Source organism: Phocoena sinus, chromosome 1 (assembly GCF_008692025.1).
Source record: "Phocoena sinus isolate mPhoSin1 chromosome 1, mPhoSin1.pri, whole genome shotgun sequence".
Taxonomy (NCBI): Eukaryota; Metazoa; Chordata; class Mammalia; order Artiodactyla; family Phocoenidae; genus Phocoena; species Phocoena sinus.
The window spans coordinates 17,484,211-17,501,928 of NC_045763.1; the positions used below are offsets into that span (position 1 = coordinate 17,484,211).

Genomic DNA, 17,718 nt, shown 5'->3' on the forward strand with positions numbered 1-17,718 from the left:
AACTGGATTTGGGCGGCATGACCGTTAGTGACAGAAAAATTGCGTGTCAGGGACAGACATTGTGAGGCTCAGTGGGCCAGAGCCGATGTGACTTAATTTGATACTGTATGGCTATGACTTCATTTATTTGGCTGTGTGAAGGTGGCGAGAAGAATTCCAACACGGAACGTACAGGGTGAGACAGTACGCGATAGGGAAAGGGAGCACTAGCAAAACTAACGCTTTTACCCACAAGCCTCTACATCCCAAAACGGGGAGGAAAGAGAGGCGGGACCAAAATGCCTTTAAGACGCCACGATTGGTTGATACGGGTCTGTTAGCCTATTACGTCCGAGCCAAGCCTCTCCACCAATGAGAATGCGTCTGGTGCGCGGCTCACGTCACGTCTCCGCCTTGCACGTGAACTTGTTTTGGAAAAATGGAAAGAAATGTTTTGTGCCTAATTCTCTGCCGTTGTTTGAGATAAGATCTCAACTTTAGTGCTGCCCGGGCGAGGGATGGTAGAAACCCATTAGAACTTTCCTAAGGGAGTGTGGGGAGGGGAAAGAGTGGTCAAGGGTCAGAGGTCAGAGAAGCGGTTAGCAATGGGTTTGTCCCACCGTGCTAGCATTGGTGGGGAGCGCGCGTCCCGCCCCCGTGAGGCCCGCCCCCAGCACGTGACTGTGGCGCGCGGGGCAGGCCGGGCCGCCGCCTCCTTGCTTATACCTCTTCCGCTCCGGCATTAAAATGGCCGCCTGCTGGCGTCTCTGGCGCTGTTGAATGGAGAAAGCTTTATTGTTCCCTTCGGGCAGGAGTGTTCGTGTCCTTTATGGTGCTGTCAATAAAGAACCGCAGTTTGAATCGGTGCTGAACAGGTAACCATAGAAACGGGGCTGGGACTCAGCGTGGAGACCCCTTTTGCAGCTGTGGCCTAAGAGGCGCCCCGAATGAGGGGCGAACAGAGACCCCTCGGCGTGCCGAAGTCCGCTGCGCTCTGCCAAGTCCCGGCCGTCTCTCCCCGCCCCGGGACGTGGAGCCCCGGGGCGGCCTACACCCCGAGCGCAGGCTCCGCTGTCGTCTGTGGCGGGGAGAGGCCACGGGGTCCCGGCCGGGACGCTCGGCCGGGCCTATTCCCCGCTTGGGGCCTGTTCTCCGCCTGGGACCTGCCCTCAACCCTCGTCGCCTGCTACTCGGCGCGATCGGAGGCCACTCCTCGCAGCTGCTTCTCGCACTCTCACCCCTCCTCCCCTTCCGCCAAATCCCGACCCCGGGCCCCAGCAAGTTAGGGTCTTGGGCTAAATCCGCCCCTCACCCTCCCCCGTTTTTGTCAGCCGGGAGCTAAGAAGGTTTTACATTTTTTTTGATGGCTGTGGAGAATATTTCACATAATTTGTGACAGTTGTATGAAATCAGATTCTCATGTCCGTAAATGAAGTTTTATTGGAACACAGCCGTGTTCATGGTTTATGTATTGCCTATGGCTGTTTTCCTTCTACAAGAGCAACGTTGAGTAGTTGCAACAGATATCCGATGGCTTTGATCCCTTGGCGCACGAAGCCGAAAATGCTTTTGGCCTTTCACAGAAAAACTGTGGCGGCCCCAGCTCTAGACACAAGTAGACCAGGTCAGTGTTGTCCTTCAGGGATTCCTCAGGTCCCTTCTCACGGAGTGGGAAACTCGAGTTACAACTGCCCTATGCACCCAGAGCTCTTTATTTGACCAACCACTCTGGCTTCCATTACCTTTTCTGGTCTTATTGGTGTATTATTCAAAATGGAATTGTTTCTCCTACTTTGAATAACAATAATACCATTCTACCGAGCGCCTACGGTAAGCCAGTTGCTTATTTATATTCATACACAGCTTTTTTGTACCAATAACTTTTTAGAAGTGTCCGTGTCTGTTTTGCGTAAGAGGAGGAAGCCCAGGTTCTGAGAAGTTAAGCTGTCTAAGAGTGTAATAGATTATAGGTCTGGAAAATTGAGCTCTTCCCCGGGGACCCATGTCGTTCTGCTTGGACTTCATTCTTTAACATCTCGAAAACTGGGACTATTGGTTCTTACTTGGAATCGAATCCAAATCTTTGTATGGCTTGTGGAGATTTAATTACAGCCTCAACTGAAAATTTTCTCTACTTGGCTAAATCATCACACTTCTGCCACACCCCACTTCCTAATTTAGACGTTTTTATTTTTTATTTTTAACATCTTTATTGGAGTATAATTGCTTTACAATGGTGTGTTAGTTTCTGCTGTATCACAAAGTGAATCAGCTCTACGTATACATATATCCCCATATCCCCTCCCTCTTGTGTCTCCCTCCCACCCTCTCTATCCCACCCCTCTAGGTGGTTACAGAGCACCGAGCTGATCTCCCTGTGCTATGTGGCTGCTTCCCACTAGCTATCTATTTTACATTTGGTAGTGTATATATGTCCATGCCACTCTCTCACTTCGTCCCAGCTTACCCTTCCCCCTCCCGTGTCCTCAAGTCTGTTCTCTACATCTGCATCTTTATTCCTGTCCTGCCCCTAGGTTCTTCAGAACCATTTTTTTTTTTACATTCCATATATATGTGTTAGCATACAGTATTTGTTTTTCTCTTTCTGACTTACTTCACTCTGTATGACAGACTCTAGGTCCATCCACCTCACTACAAATATTTCAATTTCATTTCTTTTTATAGCTGAGTAATATTCCATTGTATATATGTGCCATATCTTTTTTATCCATTCATCTGTCTGTGGACACTTAGGTTGCTTCCATGTCCTGGTTATTGTAAATAGTGCTGCAGTGAACATTGTGGTACATGACCACAGTGTTTTGAATTATGGTTTTCTCAGGGTATATGCCCAATAGTGGGATTGCTGGGTCATACGGTAATTCTGTTTTTAGTTTTTTAAGAAACCGCCATACGGTTCTCCATAGTGGCTGTATCAATTTACATTCCCACCAACAGTGCAAGAGGGTTCCCTTTTCTCCACACCCTCTCCAGCATTTATTGTTTGTAGATGTTTTGATGATGGCCATTCTGACCGGTGTGAGGTGATACCTCATTGTAGTTTTGATTTGTATATCTCTAATGATTAATGATGTTGTAGTTTTGATTTGTATATCTCTAATGATTAATGATGTTGAGCATCCTTTCATGTGTTTGTTGGCAATCTGTATATCTTCTTCGGAGACATGTCTGTTTAGTAGACGTTGTTCTTTTATAAGAGTTGTTCCCAAACCTAACTATTCGTCACTAGTTTAACTAACAAATAGATTCAGAACACCCATGCTTGCCTGCATACATTTGTTAATCATTCAGTATTTGTTGAGCACCTAGAACATACTAGCGATGATTCAAATCCCTGAAAATACAGTGGTGAACAAGATCAACGTAATCTCTGCCCTTCCATGGAATTTAAATTCTGTAGGGGCTTGGACAGGTGGCATACAGGTAAACAAAGGTAATTTCATATATAGCTGTCATTGCATCATAATAAAATCAGTAGTTAATATTTATTGAGTGATTCCTGTGTGCTAAGGACTTCACTATGTGCGTTATTTCCATGGCTTATCTTTTAATCCTCACACCAACACTATGACATAGGTAGTATTAATATTCCCATTTTAAAGATGAGGAAACAGAGTCAGGAGAGATGACCTTGGTCATAGCTAATGCATAAGGGAGCTGCGATCCGAACCTAAACTGATCACACTAACCACCCTGAATTATTCCATCTGTTTGTTATCTTTCCTACTAACTTGGGAGGTCTTGAAGGGCAGGGACCACACTTCACCTCTTCTTGTATCAGCTGCTAGCCAGTGCCCACAACCTGGTATTTGGTAAATAGTAAATAAATCCAGGCCATTCACTGAACAAATATTTGAGTGTCTGCTATTTACCAGGCACCTCTGTGGCTATGATTATCAGGGTGAAACATGGACCCAAAACTGAGTGTCTTAACACAGTAAAGAGGTACCAAAGTTACTCCAGATTGTGGCAACTGCTATAAAGCAAACAAAACAGTGTTGACCTGGGAGATCACCTATTTTTACCAGGATAGTCCCCAAAGACCTCTCTTCTGGGTAGTTTAAGCTGAAACTTGTTGAGTGACCAAGATCCAGTCCAAAGGAAGGGAAAGGGGAGAGAATTGGAGAGGAAGAACTTTTCGGTAGGTTCAGAGACTGTGAGCTGGCAAGAACTTGGAGAGTTACAGAAGAAAGAAGCCAGTGAATGTGTTGTGTTTCACAGTCTTGTGCCCTGAGTCCCGGCCCTGTACCCAGCTTTACTGCTGATAGAGCTGCATGGTCTTGGGCCAGTTACAGGTTATTGTCTAAGTTCTCAAATGTGGATAATGTTACCTTCTCAAAGGATTGTTGTGTGTTTTCTTTTTGTTACACATACATTGCTTAATTCCAATTAGAGAAAACTAACCAAATTTGACCCCAAATGGAAACTTACTTAAAGTGATAAATAATAACAAAAATTCAGAAGTATGTTACAGATGAGGGTGTGTGTGGGGAGTGTGTGTGCATGGGTATGTGTGTGTGTGTTTCTGTCTTTGGGGGGAGGAGAACAGATCTTATTTTTTTTCTTTATGCTTTGTTAAGAGAGGATCTTTTCCAAATAGGATTTAATTTTTTAAACAAAATTATACAACTGTCTGTGGAGAGCGTTTTTCATCATTTTAGTGTTTTAAGCTTGAAACTATTTGCATTCCTTCATTCTAAGAAAATGATAGGCTTCTTCTAGTTGGTAGTAATTTTAGAATTGGTTTGCAAATGATTTGGGGTTTTCTCTAAAAGTTTTCAAAATAATGTTGCATACTTTAAGCAGAATGTTGAATGCTTTAAAGCTGGTAGACTTTTTGAATAGGTAAAAATAAATGATGATGTTTGGGTTCATGAACATGAAAACTTACAGAGGCAGTAATAAATTGAGCAAGCCATATAGGAAGATCAGCAATGTCAAGTGTTGTTTTAAACTGTATCCAGTAACCATATTGCACGTGTCATCAGAAGATGTAATCCAGCCCAGCAAATGGAGCAAGGAACTGGATGGAGAGTGGCATGTTAATGCAATGTTAACCAACAAGCCCTGAATTAAATTGCTATTTTAGGTTTGGGTGGGACCTTCACACTTAAAGTATTGCAGTTTTACTCTGTGATTTGGGTCTGTTGGATTCCAGTAAAGAGTAGGTGGTAACACTAGCTTTGAAGGGTAATATAAAACTGCAGGAAGAGCCAGGGCATACCAATTTGTTTTTCAGTCTATTTTATTTCAGTTCAAAGCATCATTGCAGACAGGCAGCACAGGGAAACAAGCCACGCTTTGGCAATACTCAACTGCTTTTGGAGATTGAAGAAGACTGGGTATAACCAAAGTGTGGCTTATTTTCCTGTACTATCTATCTGCAAAGGTGCTTTGAACTGAAATAAAACAGATTGAAAAACAAATTGGTATGCCCTGTTGCCTCATACTGAGTATTTACATTACCCTTCTGGAGTACTGCCTGTACCAGCACCCTGGGGGGAAGCGGTGACCCTTCCGCCTCTTTCAACTCTTCAAGAGAGTGAGCTCTTTGATTTTCACAAGGAGACTGGATTGGGATATATTGTTTTCTGGATCTCCAGTAGCCTGCCTTCTAAAGCCATCATCTTGATAATGTGGAGAAGGCAAGCTATAACCTATAGAGGAAAGAATTAAATATTAAGGGCATTTAAATTCAGAGATGAGGTTGTCACTTTCTTTAAGTCATGCAGAGGGTGCGGTATTTCATTTGCAGAGAGAGTGCAGTTGTAAGACTCCTACAGCTCTCAAGGGAGAGAAAGGTAGGGAAAGAAAGCTATCTTTCCTTACATTTCCCTAATGTTGTTATTTAACTCCATATCCTCAAAATCATGACATCAAGTATTTCATTTCCGTAGATAAAGTAAATATGTTATTGCTGATCCACATTAGCTTGTTAATCTGGGGTAAATGGTCAGGTTGCAAGGGATCCATGAATCCTTAGAATTTGCCTGCAGGTTTGTGTGAATGCCATTTTTTTTTCTGGGAAGAGAGCCCATTACAGGCATAGCTTGGAGATACGGCGGGTTCAGTTCCAGACCACTGCAGTAAAGTGAGTATTGTAATAAAGCGAGTCACATAGAAAATACTTTATTGCTAAAAAATGCTAACCATCATCTGACAATGCATGGTTGCCACAAACCTTTAATTTGTAAAAACTGTGCACTATCTTCAAAGCACAATAAAATGAGGTGTGCTTGTACTGTAGTCAGGTCTCAGAGGGGACCTTGACCTCAAAGACGTAAAAGTGTCTTTCCTTGCTTTGTTTCCTGTCTAAACTGGTCAAACATAGTTGAATGTTTGTGTATAATATAGGCATTCACCCAATGAGGTGCTTCAGGGATACCTTAGAGATCATTGTCATTATTTTACATGAGACTGGTGAAATGGGGACGTGTTGTCTCCACAACCTGTTTAGCAGATGAACGTATTTGTTTCTTCTGACAGGTGAAAGGAAGAGTAGTAGAAGCCCAGTACTTTGGCTCTAGGCATCATCTTTTTGCAGGTGGAGTCAGTTCCTCAGGGTTAGGAAAGTAGAGTTAAAAGGGAGAGAGGAGGAGAGGGATGGATTCAAGGAAGCAGAGACAGGAGGCAAGGATGCTTCCTCTGCATTTGTCCTGGAAACCCTCTGTATCTGTGACAGTAGAGCTGCTATTTTGAAACCAAACTTATCTCAGAACTTGTCTAATATTAGGACCTCTGAAAAAGTCAGTTCGTGATGTAATTTCTGGTTTTATTAGTACCCGAAAGGAAAAAAAAAAAAAGGAAGGAAGTATCTTTTAAATCTTTATGTTAGAATATTTTGTGAAAATGGGACCTCAATAGAAAATGGCTTAGGCCAGAGTTTGACCCGTGTTGTGTTTACCAATTAGTTGCTTACATTTAAACATGAGACATTTTACATCTGTCTGACCCCTGAACGTGTTTGCATGAGTGACTTCCGCTATAAGCTCTAGAATCTGGTTCTGGGACATACAATAGGGCATATTTCATGAAGGAAAGGGCCCAACTAGGTTGAGGGAGGTTACAAACAAAGGATTATAAGTGTGAATAATAGCTTTTGAGGCTCCAAATACTGGTTACTTGACTTAGTTTTTTAATATAAAAAACAAAAATGAACAGTATATGATTCTATTTCTGACTTTGAGAAAATTTTACAAGAGGTAATCTAACTCCGCAGATTCATCTGTTTCTCAGCTTTCTAGGACTGTGGCCTGACAGTTGGGTCTTCCTTCTTAACTCCCTTAGCTCCCTGCCCCCACGAGGGACTCTGGCAGCAGTGAACTTAGCAGTTTTCTTCCATATGGTACTTCTCTTGGTTTCCTGGTCTCAGTGGATGGCACCACGGAGCTGCCAGAGGCAGAAACCCGGGAGTCATCCAGTGTTCTTCCCCTTCTCTCAACTCTCCACCCCTTTCCACTTCCCACCCACAAATGGCACACATTTTTTAGACTGCAAGCCTGTTGATGTCCCCTTTCTCTTTTGGCTAAAGCCGCTGTAATCTCTTGTCTTGGATTACTGTGGCAGCAGTCTGTAGCTGGCCAGCCAGCTTTCCACCTTTGTTCCGATCCAATCTATTTTGTACACTGTTGCCAGTGATCTTTATAAAGCACAGATTGGAACACGTTACTCCCCAGGCTAAAACTCCAAGATGGCTTGCCTGCCCTCTGTGTGGTTCCTTGGCATGGCTTGGGCTGCCCTCAAGCCCTGGCTGTGCCCACCTCAAGCCTCAACTCTTAGCGCTTTCTCCACTCCCCTCTTACCCTTCTACTTGAGCATCAGTCATTAACACTCAATGGGCAACTTGGAACTTCACCCTTCCTGGACTGTGGGCCATGCTCTGGGGCTTTCGGGCTGTTCCTTCTCTCTGGATTTCCCTGGCCCTGTTATTAACCAGGCAAGTAGCAATGCTACTGTCTGTCCTGACCATTAGATTACTGAATGTTGTTTTAGTTTTCTGTGTGGTTCCTTTTGTCCTTAGAATATATGCTATTTGAGTTGTATAGTCAAACATTGTCCTGAAGTCACTTCATGTAATTATTTTCTCTATGTGGTATGCCACCAACTTGATAAACAGACCCATTTGTTTTAAAACTTAATAATTGATTTAAAAAATCTAATTTTGTTTTTTTAACTATGAAAACCATTTACATGGTTCCAAAATCAAAACTATACAGCAAGGTATATTCATAGAAGTTTTTATTTCATGCCTGACCCTTCTTTTCTGTTTCTCTTGAGTCTTACTGCCAGAGTTTTGGAGTTTTGTCAGTCTGTTAGGTAAGAAATAATATTTCAGTATAGTTTAATTTTGTTTTATCCTTTTATGAGTTACAGAATATCTGCCCAATGTCTGTGGTATAAGTTACAAAAATATTTTTTCCAGTTTGTCACATGCCTGACTTTACATATGTAGTGTTATTGCTATACAAAAGTTTTACATCTTTACATAGTCATAATGATCAGTCTTTCAGTGTATTACTTTAGATTTTGAGTCAGAGTTAGGAAGTTTGCGCCACTCTCAATTTATGAGGAATTCATTAATGTTTTCTTCTAGTACATATATGGTTTCACTTCTTTTTCTTTTTTTTTAGTATCTAAGACTCAGATCCATTTGGAATTTATCTTGGCGTTTGGTTTGAGGAAGGATCCAATTTTATCTTTTTTTCCAATGAATGGCCAGCCAGGTGTCCCAGCACTACTTATTAAAAGCTCTTATCTTTTCTCCACTGATTTGAGATGCTGTCTTTAGCAGATACTAAACTCTTATGTGCATTTGGGTTTCCTACTGGATTTTCTGTTTTGTTCCATTGATTGTCAATTCATATGCCATTACAAAACTATCTTAATTTTAGAGGCTTTGTAATTTGTTTTACTGTCTGGCGGGGCTAGTTTTTTCATATTGCTCCTTTTCAGAGTTTTCCTCGCTGTTTTTCTTGTTTATTCTGCCATATGAGCTTTGTAATAAATTTGTCTAATTTTCGGATGAAGCAACTTGATGGTATTTTTATTGAGATTATGCTAAATTTATAAATTAGCTTAGGGAGAACTGACATCTTTATGATGTTGAATATTTCTATCCAAGATCATGGTCTGTCTTTCCATTTGCTCAAGGCTACTTTTGTGATTTTTCAAGAGTATTTTATGTTTTTCCTTATATAAAGTTTGTTTGCTTCTTGCTCAGTTTATTAGACTTTCATTCTTAACTTTTTAAAAAAATAAATAATTCCTTTAAGAATCCCTCCAGAACTTCTCAGAGAAGCTATATACACCGACGTACTCAAAAATTTTTGCATATCGTTTCTGGTTGTTCATAGATACCCTCCTCCAAAAGCCCATCCCATTATATTGTTGTCTGTCTTCCTCTCTTTCCCATTCTCAGTACCTAGCTCTGTGTCCTGCATACTGTAGGCAGTCAGTACATATTTGTTGAGTGGAATGAATAAAGCAATAAGGGGAAAAAGTGAATAAAAGAGTGAGAAGCCTATAAGAGTATATTTGGGAAGGTTTCCTTGCACAGTTGTTCCTCAGTCTGCAGTCTGTAGCCTTAATTCACTGATTCATAGCATTTTGCTCTCCTCCTTATCCCCATCCCAGAACTTAAAAAATACCACGTTGATAATAATAGTTAGCATTTAATGAACACCTAAAAAGTGCCACGCACTGTCCTAAGTGTTTTACACAATTTCTTGTAACCCTCACAGCAACTAAGCAATAGATACTGTTATCCGCATTTAGAAATTGTTATGGAAATTTCAAACATAAAAGTGAGAATAGCATTATGAGCTCCCACATACATGTTCACTCATTTTGCACTTGAGAAAACAGGTTTTGAAAGATTAAGTAACTCAAGGTTACAGAGCTAAAGTCAGGTGTAGAACCCAACTCTTTTTAGCTCCTTATTAAGATTGTTTTTAAAATTTTAAACTCCAGCTGGCCAGGGAAAAGCAGAAGCAAGGGAGATGGTCAAGAGCTACTCTTCTACTGTAACTGGTAGTAGTATTATATTAGTCTTCCCTTCTAATTCACGTCACAAATATTTCCCTCACTTCTACTGTTTGCAAACAGTAAGCCCTCCTCTCTCTCCCTCTTTATTCCTTCTCTTACGTTCCCTGCTTTTGCTCTGCCTTCTCTTGATCTTAGAGTTTTGTTAGTGCAATCTGATCTTGGTTCATTTTTAAAGGCCTGTCACTGTTTGGAGTACCCAGCTCCTAACATGATGTTGGGAACGTAGTAAGGACTTATAAATTTAAACAACAGTGGAACTTGCTGCTCTTACTCATTTAGCCCGTAGGTTTAGTACGGTACTATAACTTCTGAATGATGCTCAGAAGCCCTGGCAGTCATTAAATTTGACCACCTAGACACAAGCTGCTCTTATAGCTGGTACTCTGCTGTCAACTGCCCTCAGTTCCAGTCAGATTTAAACCAGAGGGAGACTTTCTAAGGTCGAAGTCCAAGACGGCAGAATAATTGGCCCCTAGAGTTCCAGATTTTTTTTTTCCTGGGCAGCAGAAAATGAAGATTTCCATGTATTTCTTTGAACATTTTTGAGCAAATACTATGGAGCCCCATAGGCTCTTTCCAAACGTTAAAGACAATAGAGAAGTTATCCTCTTTTGCTTTTTTTTTTGGATGTTAGTTCCTTAAGTTAACCCTCTTGTCATAATCCCTGGTGATGGATGGGAGAAAGATAGAGATGAAAATAATTCCCACTTCTTCAAAGGCAAGAGAAAAAGCTTACAGTACTAAGGGGAGAGGAGAATGGAGTTCATGTATGAAATATACACAGAAGTGTCCTGAAGGCTGGGTGATCTGAGTAGGGTAATAGGACAGTCTCACAGGAAGTTGGGGCTCCATAGACTCTTCAGTGCTTCTGCTGCTTAACGACAATGTAGAAGAAAAGAAGGATTTTAAGCTGAAAGTGGTCTCTTCTTCCCAGCTGTGCCATAAACTCCTTGAGAGCAGGGAGTATGCTGATTTCTTCTCTGTGTAGTTCCAAGCCAGTTAAGGCCATTTGGCTGAGCTCAGTAAAGATCTGCTGGACAGACAAGCATACACTATCCACTGACTAGGCTGGGAAATGGGTCTTGGAGGTTTGCTGGGACCGCATGGGCTCCACATCCCCCAGTGGCACTATTACCAGCTGTATGGCCTTGGACAAGTCAGGGGGCCAGAGTAATTAATGTGTGTATGGTGCCTCATATAGCGGGGAATAAGTAGGCTCTAAATCAAGGTCATCTGTTCTTCCTTTAAAACTACTTCATTTACTGTGTATCTTTGCACTGCCTCTGAACAGAGAAGTTACCAAAAAAGTAGGAGAAAGACTCAAGGATGAAGCGCTTCACTGCTTTTTAAATTCTTAAGCTTGGGCAATATCCAGTGGTAAAGGTCCGGCTCCAGAGTCAGACAGCATGGGTTCATTTACTGACTCTACTGCTCACTGGCTTTATGATTCGGGGCAAGTCATTTAATCTCTCTAGGTCTCCACTTTCTCAGTTAAAGTGGAGTTAATAATAGTAACTACCTCCCAGGTTTTGCAAAAATTATATAAGAGCACCCATGTAAAATGCTTGTGACAGTGTCGGGGATATAATAAATCTTCATAAAATGTTAGCTCCCATTGTTAGGTTGCTACCTTAACTCTTCCAAACTATGTCTTTCTTTTCCCCCTTGCCATAATGTCTTCCTCATTGCTTTCCACTTAAAAAATATATATCTGAGTCATAGTTAACAGAAGAGTCTGATTTCTGTTATTAGTGAACTGGAAGATCTTAAAACACTTCTCAGGGCCTCAGTTTCTTCATCTACAAATGAGGGAATTGGAGCAGGTGATTTCAAAAGTTCTTTGTATCTCCTATTAATTTTCAGTGAGTTAAAGGCTTTGTGTGAAATCTCTCAGATTATATAGTCCAGCATGCTGTTATGAGAGGCCTAACCCTGTCCCTTTCCTAGCTTGACTCAGCTGTGACAATGTGATTGTCTATAAATTCTTTTAAAAAAATTATATTTGACATACAGTATATAGAAGATATATATGTAACTTATATAAGTGATGAGGCAGAGTGATTAAAAACAAGTATATCAGACTTCCCTGGTGGTCAGTGGTTAAGAATCCACCTGCCAGTGCAGGGAACACAGGTTCGATCCCTGATCCAGGAAGATCCCACATGCTGCAGAGCAGCTAAGCCTGTGTGCCACAACTACTGAGCCTGTGCTCTAGAGCCCGCGAGCCCGTGTGCCACAACTACTGAAGGCCACGCACCTAGAGCCCGTACTCCACAGTGAGAAGCCGCTGCAATGAGAAGCCTGCGCACCGCGACAAAATGTAGTCCCCGCTCGCTGCAACTAGAGAAAGCCTATGTGCAGCAGCGAAGACCCAACACAGCCATAAATAAATAAATATTTTAAAAAACGAAAAACAGTATATCTGTGAACTGATCACACAGCCCAAAACTGTAAAAACAAATATTTTGGCAGGTATATTTTTATGCTTCCTTTTAACATTTAATGAATACTTACAATGTTATAGGAAATGCCCTTCATGTGCATTGACTAACTGAGGCTTATTAATGCTTACAGCTACCCCATGAGATAAAACTAATATTATCCCCATTTTACATATTAGGAAACTGAGGCCCAGAGAGTTAAGCAACTTGCCTCAAGTTGTATAGCTGGTAAGAGAGGCAGAGCTGTGATTCACCCGCGGGCGAGCTGTCTCTACAGCCTGTGCCCTAAACCTTTACTGTTAAACACACAGCCTCCGGAGTCACAAGCCTGTTTTGGTATTCTTCAGTTGCTTGAGCTCTTTACTTTTACATTAGATGGGTATCTTTGATTTTGGAATTTGCTACTGTGTGGTTGAGATTTATTCCCCCCTGAAGAAAAGTGTATTATCATAATCAGATTGGTGAAAACGCAGAACTCATCCACATTTTCAGGTCAGGACAAAAGTGTCAGTGATGAAGCCAAGGGTCTTTTGTAACACCTAAGAGGTTGAATGTGAAAGCACTGAAGTGATGATTGCTTGTTGAGAGTCTTGACTGCAGGATGGAAGAGTCGGCATGAGGTGTAATGCAGTCACAATTCCCAGCCACTCATTAGATGAACATGTTGCTCAGGAGATTTTGCAGTTTGGCCTGTGAAGAGTCATCGTTGATGAACTACTGGATCAGAGCAGCATGGCCCGGAAAGGCAGGGGAAAGGCAGATAAGTCTCTCAAAGCCTCCTTCCTTTATAATAGCCTTGAAAAATTGCTCGTTTCTATGAATTAGACAAAAGATAAGAGGACACAAGCAGTTTGTTATGCCAAACAGTTTGATGTTTTGCCTCATTGTTTTGAACACCTCAAAAGAAGAGTTTCGTTAGAGATTGAGAGAATCTGGAAAAAGAAATTCGTTGAATGTAATAGTTATTATAGGCTTATCAAGAATCAGATGCTAGCTGCCAGTTTTGAGACGTGAAAAACAAGCTTTCTAGTGGTCCTTAATCTCCTGTCTCTACCTCCTTGAGAATATGGTGGTGAGGTGGTGGTAGTGATGATCATGATGACGATGACGATGACGCTCATGCTGGCAGCTAGCAGATAATCAGTTTATTGAGCACTTGCTGTGTCCCCAGCATATAATGCTGGTGCTTTAGCTGTGTTAATTCATTTAATCTTCCAACAACCCAGTGAGAGAGGTACTATTATTACCCCTATTTCGTAGATGAGGAAACTACGCCCCATGGAGTTTAGGTGATTTTTTCCAAGGTCACACTTTGTGATTGGGCATTCAAGCTTCACACTCAGGTAGTCTGGCTCTAGCTCCGGCCTTTAACCACTAAGCTACACTGCTGCTCATGACCTGTCTCCCAGAAAGTGTGCAGTTGAATAACACTGTGTGTCCAGTAATTTAAAGAGCATTATAGATGCCTCTTCCCCTTCCCAGTCCATGGACTTGGGTTCAGACCCCACCCTAGAGTTATGTAAATTCCTTGTGGGCAGAGATTATATCTTATTTAACTTTGCTTGGTACATGGTAGGAGCTAAATAAATGTCTTATGAGTGTATAGTATGTTGGAAATGACACTAGCTTTGAAGCCAGACAAACCTACCTGGGTTTTTTAATTTGCAGGTTATAAAAATAATGCATGTTTACTGTAGAAAAAATTTGAAATATATGAAGAAGAAAATAAGTCCCCCATAGTGATACTACCTAGGGATAACCACTATTAACATTTTAATATATTTTCTGTCTTTTTCAATGCAAATGTATATATGCATGTACATATATTTTTAAACCAAGTTGGAATTATATATACAGTTGCATCCTGTTTTCTTTTTCCTTTTAGTATGTTGAGAGCATTTCACCACATTATTAAAAATCTTCAAGAGCCTAATTAAAAATTTTTAATTTAGATATAATTCACATACTATACAATTTACTGTTTTAAAGTGTACAATTCAAAGTCTGTGTAACTATCACCACTTTCTAATTCTAGATCATTTTCATCACTCCAAAAAAATACCCCATACTCATTAGCATTCACTCCCCAGTCCTCCTCCCAACCTCTAGCAATCACTTATCTTTCTGTCTCTATGGATTTGCCTATTCTAGACTTTTTATATAAAGGGGATCATACCCTATGTGGCCTTTTGTGTCTGGCTTCAACTTAGCATGTTTTCAAGGTGTACCCTTGTTTGTAGCACTATCATTATTCCATTCCTTTTTATGACTGAATAATATTCCATTGTATGGATAAACACAATTTTATTTGTCCATTTATCAGTTGATGGCTGCTTGAGTTGTTTCCACTTTTTGGCTGTTATGTATAATGCTGCAGTGAACATTAGTGTACAAGTTTTTGTGTAGACATATGTTTTCATTTCTCTCGGGTATATACCTAGGAGGGGAATTGCTGGGTCTGTATTTAACTTTTTGAGGAACTGACAAACTATTTTTCACAGTTGGGCTACCATCTTACATTCCCACCAGCGACGTATAGGATTTCCAGTTTCTCCACATCCTCAGCAATGCTTGTATTTTTTGTTTGTTTGTTTGTTTTATTATAGCATCCTAGTAGGTGTGGAGTGATATCTCATTGTGGTTTTGATCTGCATTTCCCCAGTGACTACTGATGTTGAGCATTTTTCATGTGCTTATTTGCCATTTTTTATATCTTCTTTGGAGAGATATCTGTGCAGATCCTTTGCCCATTTTAAAATGGGCATATTTGTCCTTTTATTGTTGAGTTGTAAGAGTTCTGAATACCTTATATTCTGATACACTGTGTTTATATATTCTGGATACCAGACCCTTATCAGATATATGATTTGTGACTATTTGTACCCATTTTGTGGTTTGTCTTTTTACTTTCATGATAGTGTCCCTTGATACACAGAAGTTTTTAAATTTGATGAAGTCCAATTTATTTTTTTTTCCTTTGGTTATTTGTGCTGTAGGTACCATATAGAGAGCCTGATTTTTAATGGCTACATGATATTCTATAATATGTCCGTATACCATGTTTACTTTAAAAATCTCATATTATACATCTAAGTTTCCAGTTTTTTACCATTAAATCTATTGCTCTGAATACAGTGTGCATAAATATTTTATTATATCTCTTATTATCTCTTTATAGATAGATACTTAGAAGTGGGTGTAAAGGAATAAACATTAACACTTTTTTTCTTCTAATATCATAGGATTCTCATTCTTTTTTTAATTTGTAATTATACAACTGATATATATTACAGATACATTCTGTAAAACACATCCTGGTAAAACATTCAAACAGTACACGTAAAGTATATCCTCCTCAATCCCCCCAAATTCTCATGTCCCTCTCCAAGGACATTTTTTATAGCTCTACATGAGCAGATTACTTACTAGATTACTTCCCTGAATGATTTTTTACCAGTTTACACTCCCATCAGCACTGTGCAGTGTCAAAGACAGATGCACCAGGCCACCACTGAATGTTGAGAGATGTAGTCTCTTCTGTGATTCCTAAAAGGCTTTCTGATCATACTTGACCTTGCTGCTGGAATTTTTTCACAGATGACTGCAGAGAGTAGGCACATTTCACTAATAAATGAACTAATAAATTGACTTTCTGATTTATATTTCTTCTCTTAAACAATAAGTTTAGACAGTACTATCCAAACTCCCCAAGTCTGATTAATTTTGAGACTTTTACAGGATAGGGTGTTTGTATCTATGAGGTTGATAACCAGACTAGACCTTTGGTAAATTAAGTTCAAGCCGTTGAGGGAACTCTCTTGCCAGTCTCTTCCTGGCAAGCCAGCTGGCCTGTTCCAATAGCACACATTTCCATCCATCTTTTAGCAGAGACCAGCAAAAGACATGGCATCTCAAATGCAGGTGATCCTGTCAGGGCATCTAGCCGCACATCTCTGTCTGTGAGAGGAGTTGAGGAATGATAGCACTGAGCCCCGAAATCCTCTCAAGACTAAGGTAGTAATTAAGAACAGGGAGCCAGGTAGATCTGCATTTGAGCTTTGCTCTAACTTAATACCTGTATGGTCTTGGGCAAGTTGCATAACCTTGTTGGACATTAGTTTCCTCATCTGTGTATTAGGGATAATAATGGTGTCTACCTCATAGGGATGTTTGGGGAATTAAGTGGGAAAATGTATGGACAGAGCTTAGAACAAATGCTGGACATCATTACCATCATAGAGTAGTTAATGACCTTGCCAAAGGCATTCAGGGGATTCAAGGATAGGAAAAAGAGCAGAGATCAGTGGATTGGGCAAAAAACGATGTTTTAATCACCTCCTCTTCACCTCGTTGATGAGGGAGGGATTCCTACCCTAGGGTTGTGGGGATGGCTAAGCACACAACACTGGACACTGGCAGATGAGACTGAAAGCAGTTTATACTCACAGCCCCAGAGGAGAACACAGAGGGTGTACTCAGGAGCAGAGTTAACAGCCAGGGGCTGTGGGAGGCAGGATTGTAGTATCAAGAAGGTGGGTGCTTTCTGGTTTATGCCAGAGGATGTGATTGGCTTGTTTGAATAATTTTGGGGGCTGGCAGGGAACTGAAACCCACTACCCAGGAATAAACAGGAACAGTGCCTGGCCCCTCTGTTAAGGAGGGTTGTTTGGCTAGGGGACCGTGTCCACGGGAGCAGAGTGGGTACTGGAATTTGTGGTTAGGACATTTGAGGCCTTCTTGATTTTACCAGCTGTCAAGGCAGCACATAATATTAAGCCTTAATCTTTAGACTTTATACCACAAAAGAGAATATAGGCCTTGAAATACTGTTCGATATGGCTTTTAGCGGATCTGGGTATGGAAGGCTATGGAAGACAAGCAGAGTTGTCCTGTTCTCTGTGGGAGAAGACAGATGGGCATAGTAGTTAGAATGGAAATGTCACAGTAGGTCATATATGGTGCCATGAGCCCAGATCTCTTCACTGTGTCCAGTTCAGCATACATTTATTGATTGGCTGTACCATCCTAGAACCTGCCAAGGCTTAACCAGGTTCAGGTGACCAGTTTACTCTAGATCAGGAACAGTTTGACCTCCATTTACTTTGGCAGCAGCCAGGGAAGCTTGTCTAGCCCTGGAAGTCCGGGTTGCTGGAATGCATTCTAAAGGAGTTTTAGTTGGTGCCAGGCCACAGAGCTATTCACCTAAGGCCTGGTTATTAGAATCCTCCATATT

The 17,718-nt window shown here is 41.0% G+C and overlaps 1 protein-coding gene across 4 annotated transcripts in view; it reads left to right on the forward strand.

The window, feature by feature from the left end:
• Positions 1–686: 686 nt before the first annotated feature.
• Positions 687–17,718, forward strand: part of ZBTB40 (zinc finger and BTB domain containing 40) — a 93,983-nt gene continuing 76,951 nt past the window's right edge. For 2 of the 4 annotated variants that reach the window (XR_004351130.1, XM_032640617.1), the window contains exon 1: positions 687–854. The gene's annotated coding sequence lies outside the window, so the exon portion shown is untranslated. The remainder of the gene's footprint in view (positions 855–17,718) is intronic. The other 2 variants (XM_032640627.1, XM_032640634.1) reach the window with 1 other exon arrangement.